This window comes from Amblyomma americanum, chromosome 6 (genome assembly GCF_052857255.1).
Source record: "Amblyomma americanum isolate KBUSLIRL-KWMA chromosome 6, ASM5285725v1, whole genome shotgun sequence".
Classification (NCBI taxonomy): Eukaryota; Metazoa; Arthropoda; class Arachnida; order Ixodida; family Ixodidae; genus Amblyomma; species Amblyomma americanum.
The window spans coordinates 1,448,106-1,459,102 of NC_135502.1; positions in this window are offsets into that span (position 1 = coordinate 1,448,106).

Sequence of the window (10,997 nt, forward strand, 5' to 3'; positions counted from 1 at the left end):
AAAAAAATTGGAGAATGCTACAAGAGATGTAAGACTAATTGCATATAAAGCTTTTGTGAGGCCAATCCTTGAGTATGAGTAGTATGGAGTCCTAAACAGAATTATTTAAAGAAACAATTGGAAAGAATTCAGAGGTACGCAGTACGCTTTATTTGCTGCCGATATCGAAGGACAGACTCAGTTACAGATATGCTTTCTTCCTGTAACCTGGATTCATTAGAAATACGTAGAGAAAAAATCGCCTAAAGCTACTATTCCAGATGCTCCAAGGACAGGTAAACATTCAAAAGGAAACATACATACAAGCGCCAGGCAAACGGAGTTCTAGAACAAATCATAGTAGGATAATTCAGCCGTACTACGCCCATAGTGAAGCTTTCAGAAATTCCTTCTTCCCCCATGTAATTGAAATGTGGAATGACTTGCCAATGAGTGTTGTAGAACAGAATGATCTGCATGCATTTGAGCGATCTCTGGATGACCATCTGCTTGAAAGTGCTTTTTGATGCTTGAACGAATGTACTGTCTTCTGCTGATGTATTTAGTGATTGCAAATAATTCTATTTTCTACGAAGTTTTCATACCCTCCCTGTAAGGACCCTCGCTTGAGGGTTAACAGTATTGTTAAATAAATAAATAAATAATAAATAAATAAATAAATCCATTGTCCTTACAACTGTAAATACGCGTCTGTTTATCTGCTACGCCTATACTCGAAGACATATCAATCAGGTTGAAAATTTTACAAAGAAAAGCAGTGAAGTTTGTTTATAACAGCTTTGGACGTAGTGTGTGCAAGGGCTAAACTTCCCACCGTAACCGAAACAGAGCTTTGCGCCTAAAATTTTTATTTCATTTAATCAAAGGTCATTATGAAGTAGGCGTTCACATACAATTTTCTTTAATGTAGGATGCGCTAAACGACAAAAACGCGCCTAACAATAACTGCTTATTCCACACGCAATAATCGCTTCAAATATTCGTTATTTCGCAAGGACTGTTAATGAATGCAATGACCTAGACAACGGCACTGCTTTACTGCCTTCTCTAAACCTGCTTTGCTCACGCCTCGATCTGTGACCCTTGCTATAAGGATCCCGTATTTCTGTCTGCCATGGTTCATTTTGTTTTTGAGTTATTGCTTGGTATTGAACTTGCATGCTTGTTATATTGTCTCCTTGATGCCTATCAATAGTATGTATCTATATATTTGACGTTACTGTGAGCCTGATTTCCAGGCTCATACTGGAGTGGGTTGTACAGCTGAGTTGATGTGTTGAATGCTACAGATGGGGTTAGCCTTGCTTTATCTGCCGGCAATTACTCCACCGCAGCGTCCCTTCTATATTAACAATGTCGCATCTGCCCCGCTATGCGCGCAGTCTCTTATAATAGCACACATTCTCTCCCGCAGTCACCATCTATGCCCACAATCAATCCACACAAACCACATCACAGTCCACTCCAGAAGTCACCATCTATGCACATATTCAGTCACAGTAGAACATAGGCCATTGTAGTGCCACACTCCATACACACATTCACCCACAGTATAACGTAGTCCACTCCGGAAGACACCATGTACGCACACATTCAATCACAGTTGTACAGTTCCGTCCAAGCAGACAGCGCTTGGTGACGCAATGCGAAGTGCAGAGTCAAAATAAGAACTGACAATAAACATGGCCATTTATACATTGCTGCAAACAACTAATAGGTTTAGTAGCTACTATAAGGGGCTTCACTGAACGCGCAGGCTCTCGGTGTTTTGAACAAACGATTCAAGTGTGCCCGCATTGATACAATCACGTGTCAATCTATTCCACTCTTCGATGGTCAACGGGAAAAATGAATATTTGAACGTGTCATAGCGGGATGCAGACAGTCTGATTCGAAACTGGACTTGCATATTCAAGGATAGGTAGCAAGAGAGATTTATATTCTCTAGGCTTGACGTTAGACGGTGCTGTTGACTGTTTTATACGCAGAAACCCTGATTGTCTATTGGCCTTGATGCACATGTTAGTAATATGTACGTCCCATTTTAACTTACTCGTAAATGTTACGCCGAAATGTTTGTGTCTGCCTTGCTGATGCTAATGCCCTTAATATTGTAGGCGAAACAGAGAGGCTTCCTTTCCTAGGCATATATGCTGTCTTCGCAATATTTTGTCACACCAGTGATCAATGTTAGCTAGTGATGTATTAAGTCTTAACTGACCATCATGAGAACGTTAAGTAGCGTATATGAAATCTTCACTGACAATCTTATGCTTACACCAGGAGATACGCAAGTGTAAATGTCATTGACGTATGGTAGAGAAAGAGTAGTACCCAGAACAGATCCATGTGGTACTCCTGAAAAAAGTTAGAAATGGTCAGAATCGACTTAGTTTATGCTGACGGATTGGCTACGGCTACTCAAGTACCTCTTTATCCGAAATACTTTAATGGGACAAATACCGCGTGATTTTGACTGATTAACTGTTTGTAATGGGACACAGGATTAAAAGCCTTCGAAAAATCAACTAAAAAAGCGCCATCTTGAAGTTGAAGGTAATTCAGGGTCGCAAAATCCAGAGTTATTGCAAGAAGTTAACAGGTTCTTGGGAAATCCGTATTGATTTGAGCACAGTAAGTGATTATCCTCTAAATACCTGATAATTGTCTAATTGATCATATGTTTCAATAATGTACAACTAGTAAGCGATATTGGCCTATAGTTATTGTACTGAACCCTGCTAAAATCCCACATCGTATTGCAGTATTTGTAAATAAATAAATAAATACATGAAAAAGCCAGAGGGATAGTGTTAATTGAGAAATATGTTCCTTGTATTAGTAGAAAAACATGCTTTATGTTTAAAGTTCTCAGCTGTGTTGGTGCGTCTTAAGAGAATGGAGAGAGAAGCACTTCGAGATATATGCATTTTGGCCGCTAAAGTTTAAGAGCAGGGCTACGCAAGCTCCTATATATCAGCAGCATTGTTGCCTTTGTCAAACCATGAATACCTTATCATGCAGATATTTGTTCAGTTGAGGCAGCTAAGTTACATCTGTTGCTGCAAACATGATGAATTGAATTAATATCGGAAAAGTGGTGCGGGTAGAGACATAGGGAAGTCTTGGTGACAGCATGAAAACCTTGGGGAAAAGCAAGTGAGAGCGGGTGCTTGGAATTATTTCTTTCTTTTTGCAACTAGGCACTTTTAACGAGCAAGTTTTAGCTAGCTATTAAGTAGTGGCCGCAACTTTGCACTCCGACTGGCATGTTTTCTTATGTGCCTTTATTTAACTATCTGGAACAGACGTTGACATGGCATTTCGTCAATGTATTTTCCAGTTTTGCTTAAAACTGGAAAGTTATGTACCAGTAAGCTATGAAAGCTCACGGTTCCGGAAAGTTGTCGCTCTTTTCCTGCACAAAAGATTCTGTAAAAGGGTGACAAGGAAAGGGTTTTTTCTGACTTTTCTCGAGGGGGGCCTAGCGGTGCACAGGGCTGCCATCACCACGTTCTCACCCTCTAGGCCTAGCAGGCATCCAGGAAACTGACAGCACAATACTCTCGTGAGCTTCATAGATTGCGGACAGGTCTCAAACCAATTCACGAGAACCACAAATAACGTATCAGGTGCAATAAACAAGGGTTGACGACACCTGAAGGCGATGTGAGCCATTTTCGAGCACCTGGTGGCGACAAGACGAGGCAAGCCAGGCGTCTGTGACCTGGAGCGGGCTCGAAGAAAGGCTCAAAGCGTTTCTGGAGATGAAGGACGCTGTGACGTCACGCATTATTCGCTACTGCTCGCCCCTTTTCGCTCTTCGGATGCCTCTTTTCACTTTCGCTGACCGCAGTGTACTTATCCATTTCCTTGGCGTCGCTTCAGGTCTTTCCTTTTTTCCTTCTTTTCTTATGGTGAAGTGAGAAAAGTGTTCCGAACTCGCGCGGTTTTGCCTCGGGGCTTTTTCATCGGTTTGAGCTTCTCCGGTTGGGTTCTTCTCCACGGAGCAAAATACAACTGTGCAACACACTCGAAGTGGAAGCGGTGGACTAAAAGGGCGTATCGAGGCGTCGGGCTCTTTATTGGCCATTTGATTAGATGGGTGACGAAAGAGGCGCCTTCTGGAGCCTCACGCCTGGGCCACCAACCGCTTTTACGAGCCGTCGCCTGGGGTTGTGCCTAGCGTCTTTATTGTCGTCATCCTATCCGGTCGCGCCTCTCGTTGGTGTTTATCTTGTTTCCTTCCCCTCCACCCAGTGCTACCTTGCAAGGAGCGCCTTTTTTCCTCGCACCGGGTCTGAGAAGGCTGACGCGAATACCAAACCTTTCGAAGGCAGATAACGAGCCTCTGTTCGTGCTCCTCGTTCACTGAAAATGCACACGGTCACCAAAATCGACCCAGAGTGACGGATTGCGATTGATCAATGGCTTCTTTATTTCCGATTTGCACCAGAAATGCCTCGCCGTGTGTGGTGCAGTTTGGTAGCAGAGTTTTTTAATGCGAGAGCATTATATGTTTATGTCGCGTCAGCAAGAAGTGTCCGCAAATTTTGACCGCACGATTATGCCGTCCTGTGGAGATAAAGTGCAGACGTTTGATTGGGCTAGGTTGTGCGTGAATAGATCTTGTAATGGGAAAAGTTTCGTTGATGAATTGTAATTAATCATTTAAATTGTAATAATGGGAATAAATGCTGCGCCTGAAGCAGGTTTTCTGTGACTGATTCAATGAAAAACGATGCCAATGCATTAGAAGGCTTAATTAGAATAAAATAAAGAAAGGGAAATGTAATACGAAAACAAAAAATAAAAATTGGGAGGAGATAAACTTGGAAACAAAACAAATTTCATATAACGAGCAATAAATAAATAAATAAATAAATAAATAAAAATGAAAAGCGGAGGGAGAAAGAGAGGAAAGGGAAAGGCTTTCGCATTTCCGCTCTTACGCAGACTTAAGTGCAATCCTGTAATTTTTTCTTTTTTTCTGCAGTTTAGAAAATGGATTCAGATTTTAGAACGCCATGTTGCTGTGTACTCGGACTCGTGTGTTCAGCTGATAGCTCAGTATCTGTGTTGAAAACGAGGCCACGAGTTCTCTTAAAGACTATATCTTTTTTTTTTTCTGCACGAAACCTGTTGATAAAAGGTTCATTGAAAACAAGTGCTGCCGGAAGCTGTGCACCAAAAACTAGGCGCAAACAAGGATAGAGGGCAGTTATTGAAAGTGTAGATGATCAAGCCCCCTCCCACATAACTGCAGCGTAAAAAATTACGAGCACAAAAAAGGGGAGAAACACATACGACACGTGTCGTATGTGTTTCTCCCCTTTTTTGTGCTCGTAATTTTTTACGCTGCAGTTATGTGGAAGCAAAGTAACCAACTTGCCCAAAAGCTCGTTTTACTACAAGCCCCCTCCTTATACCTCCGACAAGTTCAGTGGTGCGAGCTTTTCTGTCTGGGTTTGGCGCTTAGAAAATGTACCTCGCCCCGCGTGATAAAACCGTGCATAATGATGTTATCGCGACATCTCGTGTCACCTCTGCTGAACGAAATACTTGGCAAATTATTTATTCGTGGCGAGTTCCTCGAAGGCCTCTAACATTCATTCATTAGAACCGAAGATTTTCTCGCTCTTTGCTCGGAACACATTCATCGCAAGCGAGGACAGGAGAGGAGAGAGGGTCACCAGTCGAAGAGCACATGACCTAGTAACACAGAGGATGAAAGTGAGGTCCCATACATTCCTGAAGCCGGCTCACTTCGCAGTGGTGCTTGCGCGCCGTGTGTGCGCAGTGTGGTCGAAAAGGGTGCTGACGTAACACGCCGTCACAGCCTGATGTCGTTGGCCCTCAACTCCGTCGAAAGCATGTAGATCTTGGAGTAGGTGTTCTCTAACTGTCGCATTTCGCTCTGTACACCTCACGTATACGATTCTGCCCGAACGGAAACTTTCCTGCCATTTTCCTATTTTGTAGGTGCAAGAAACTCTGCATTTTTTCGGTCTTCTTGATGTGGTAGTAGCCGCAGTGATAACGATAGTGCTGTTCAGATAGCTGTTACTGGAAAGAGCCGCAGGACACCTGCTTTTGAAGGGTTCCCATCCAGCGGTAACATCCTGACACTGCAAGGCAAGCTTGGGTTTTGATGGGAAGGTATGTGTGCAGCAAGTTTAACTGAAGGAATTTGAGAAGGGTAAGTTGCTCGGCTGGTCGGTAATTCGACATCATGAAACAAGCAGCGCTTGCAGACAGGGATAGCGAAAGAAGGCGCAACTGTTGCGTCGTCTCTTTCTGCGGTGTGCCCGTCTGCCAGCGCTGCTTTTTTCACGACGTCGAGGGAATGCTCGGGAATTTCATCATGCGAGCTTCACGATCCTTCGGAGGTTATAGTGGCTGTTATCATTGACGTAGTTACCCGTAACACGAAGCTATACACGAATCTGCGAAGATAGAAATTTCAATGGGACATGTGCTAATTGAGATCTCATGCTCAAATTATGGGTTTGTTTTAATGGCAACATATCTGGCACATGCTGTCATCAAGCGTCTTTCGATACGTGACAAGGTTTAAAAACTAGGACGCCTGGTTTCATTGTGTTTCGAAACCGGAATTTATCAGCCCTACTTTCCTATTAGAGTTGATTCAATGGCCGCTCGTCAGCTTATCTACCTAAGGTTGGTTCCACATTGCCTAAGCTTAAGTTTGAAGGAACCGAGAGCGCGCTTACCTAGTCTACTCAGGTTATTCATACGCTCGTTCATACACCTTAGAAAGTTTTTCACGGTCTTGAAAATGCAGTTCGTCAAGCTGGCGAAATGTACCGTGCTGGACGTAGCATAACCGCGCCTTCCCACCCGTACCACAAACTCGCTTGAAGATCCCACGAGCCACCTGCTCGGAGTTGGCTGCTGCAATCGTTTGTGATACCTGGCAGCCTAAGAGGGCCGCTTCATTTCCTCATTGCGAAACTGCAACTCAATGCTGTCCCGGCATCGGTGCAGTTCGCAGAACTTGCCCTTTTATGTTTCTCGAGTGACAGCTTGACTTCAGTGTTGTCTTGACCTGAACGTCATGGGTGGTGTCTGTAACAATCAAATCATGTTTCTAACATGAAGCCTGCTGTTTACATCAAGCGCTTGATACTTATACAGAATACTTATAGCATTTGATTGATACTTTTTTTCCTAACATGGCGCCGCTTGAACCATAATGAAAGAAAATCTGAGGTCTGACCGTTCTATCGTCGTGTAGAAAGTTGCATGAAATAATATGGCCAAGGAAAATAATACGAGAGGGCATAGTATTAGGTTAGGGCAATTAGAAATGAATGGTGGTTTCCGTGTCTTCATGCGGAGATTTCGCTGTGCCATCGGCTTTAGAGCTTCTATAGGTATATGCTGCGAATGATATATGCAGGATGTGGCATCGAATTGATATCGTCCGCCTTTTGAGCATACTAGGAAATAATCGGCGATGCCAGGCGACGTGGCCGGCTGGACCCAGCAGCTTCAAGCGAGAGCAAGTCAGAAAGAGCGCAGCTCCTGGACACTCCACGTACGCTCCAGGTAACCGATGCGTTGGCTGTTTAAGAAACCACCCATTTCGTCGGAAATCTCGGCGCTGGCCGTCAAACAGAAACCGTAAAAATGAAACCACGTCGAGGGCTACTTCCGTCGCATTGCACTAAATTTGAATGGCCAGTGCACACATGATTGCTGTCTATTTTAGCGAGCCGTGAAAGAATAAGTTAGGCACAAGGCTCATTTGTATGAGGACGTTTCGATTCCGCAGGGTGGCTCCGACAGATCTCCGAGGATTGTTGACCTTCTATATCGGAATGTCCTTATGCTGATTAAGAAACGGCGTATTTTTGGGGATGTGCTTTGGCTTCCAGGTGCATTTTAACAAACTCTAGTATCTGACGTGCTCTTGCACTTCGCCGCTATGTCAGAACACCGCCTACGGCTGTCTGCTTAAACTGACCATTCGCGAGCGATTTCTTCTTTTGCTATGTTTTCTTAAGAACTTCAGTGTTTCAGACGTGAATGATGAGAGAACACTTATTACCTTCGGCTAGGGCTTATAGCAGCCGCAAAAGGAATTTTAAGTGCATGTGGATGCATCAAGCCGGCTGTGATAGTAAGCTTGAACTGGGGGAAAAATATGACAAAATTTTGACTTGCTACCTTAATGGAAAGGGAAGTGCAGTTGGTTGTAGGTTGCTCGAATTAAAGACCGATTGCCAATATTTTAACACCGTCTTTTTGGCATATAATAGGTCACAAATGAGCAACAGCAGCTAGACGCCTGTTCACATGCAGTATATTAATTCAACACTTGTGCTAGGGATAGGAATTTTTAAATGTGAAACTAAGCTTGTAGAATTGGAGCCAATTGTTCAAAATGCAGCTTTATTCTATTAAAGCTTGGACAACAATCTTTTTTGTTATTTACTTTGTGAGCACATACTTTGGGTAATTTCTATAGGTTTATTATTCGTTTGCAAAAGGCTTCTGTAGCATTTACTAATATAATTATACGCATACTGTATGCAGCACTCTTCGTAAAAAGAGTGATATTTGTGCAACCAGATCTGTTCATCTTTTTGCGACACTTAAACGAGCAGATTGAATCAGATTTTCTCTTTTTGCTTGTAATAAACGATTTCATTCGCAAAAGATGTGTTTCTGAAAAATTTTCATTTCAGAGCAGCGCTGCTCAAGGGAGGTATTTTAGTCAATTTCAAGGCGATATTAATGACTGCATATAGGTATGTAAGGCAGAAATCAAAACACAGAAGCTTTTATTTTTTAGCTCATCCTCAGCACAAACTTCCCCATTGATGCCCAGACTTTACCTTCTTTTTCAACGATCTGAGGATTTTGGCAATGTTTCACAGTACATTAGGGAACATGAATGTGGCGCTAGAAAAGTTCAGCTTTTTAAGCAACTCAACAGTGCGATACATTTCCGGAACAACATTTTATTTTCCTCCTTGGGCTCATGTTCACAACTCATTGATAGGCAATGTACAGTACTCACGGATTGAAATAGGACATTCGGAGCGCAAGCCAAGAAGTGCCACGCAGGCATGTGGTAAACCACAGGGCGGCTCGTTGGCAAATGGAAGGAACAATTCTGCTTTGTAGATGTTCTCTCCCTCGCGCCATACCACAATGCACCACCTTGGTTCCATGAGCATCTACGGGCGGCGCTTCATGAAGCGACGGCCACGCGCTCCGAATGTCCTATTTCAATCCGTGAGTACTGTACATGCAATATGCAGATTCCACACCTCGTCTGAAGTGACTCAAGTAAGATATACGCGGCTGTGCGATGGCTGTCGTGCTAGAACCCACCCACTACTCACCTGTCCCGTCAACGTGTGACGACTGGCCTCGTAGCAGCACGTCTTTTTTACAAAGCGAAGAGAGAGCGGCCCTATTTAAAAACATAAAGTTCAAAGCGCTTTTTGTCACTACGAATGACAGCAGAAAGATCAAAACGTGCATGCTACGCGAGAAAAAATGCCTATTTAAACTGTTACTTCAGGGTAAAGTGTCTGTCAACCTATGACGGCAAAGTGCAGTTTTGGAGGTTGCTAAAAGCTACATTTTTGCTAAAGACCTTAAGTAACTTTCGGCGTATGAAACTTGAATAAACTCGATATTATCCCTCAAGCTTATTTATGATGCCCTATAAGCATTTGCTATTGCCGACAATAATTTCGCTGCGTCGATTCCACTCAAGTACAACGTAGAGAGGGAGGTTACAAATGAGGCTTGCAACACAACCTCTAGCTGATTTTAGTCAGATTAAAAATATGTCGAGGCGCAATCTGTGGCGGCAACTACAAGCGCACTGTTAAACACCGTTTGTAGTAAGTTTGTAGTTATACATATTGTTCACGTGATTAAGAAAATTGAAAAAAAAAAGCTTTTTAGCTATTGCGCTTCAAGCAAAATGCCAGTGCCAAATTTTGGCGCTTTCATGTACGGCATGATCCATTTTTTCCTCCCCGAAAAAAAAAAGTGGTCAGACTGGCCATGAACAAACACTGACTTGCATTTCGGATGACGAGCAGGGAAAGCAATGGGGGGCACGCCACGCAGAAAACAAGAGAGAGAGCACAGAGCCTGACAGTAGCGGCGGAGATTTCTCAGGGGCCCCATAAAAACGCGCCCGAGGTGATTCGGCAGCAGCAGTGCAGCGCGCCCCCATCGACTGCTCTGACAATGCGGCGGCGGATCCGCCTTGAAAACGACGACTATCAGCTATGCAGTCCCGGCTGCCAGGGAAGTGCGCTCTCCGTCGGGGAACAACATTAGCGTTCTCTTTTTTCTCAGATGGCTGCGGGACAAAGTGAAAGGAACAATGCAGCACGTACGCAGTCGCGAGGGCCAAATAAAGGAAACGAGTGAACGAAGATTAGAGAGAAGGAAAACTGCCCAAAGTATAAGGTTGTAAGAAAACGCACCGCACCGCTCTACGCTCCTGAGCGGTTCTGCTAGCGAACGGCCTCCGAGGACCCTGCAAGTATGCAAATGACATTTTGCGCTTCCGCTCAACAGTTAACGCTCGGCTTTATTTTAGATTTCTTCACATCCTTTCCTTCGCTCTTGCCGTTCGTCCATTCGGCGCGCCCCTAAGGCCTTTCGATCTGCTCCCTCCGGAGCTGTCCCCCGCTCCCTGATATGTTCCACCACCTATTTCGTCATCGTAGAGGCGTTCGACTCGGAGCAGACAGTATTCACGGGCCACTCTTCTTCCCGACGCTTCGTTTAGGTCCCCTTCCGCTCGAGGCGCCTAATAAGAACCCCGCCGAGACCGGCTGCGACAATGAGGGCAACCGTGTGACGGGCGATTTGTAGGGCCAGCGGACTATACGCAGTGGGTGCATATAGAAAAGAAAAGCAGTCTGGTTAAAACTCCGTCGCCTCACTTGCCCGATAATCGTGACTAAACCAAAACGTAGAAATAAAGTCTAAAT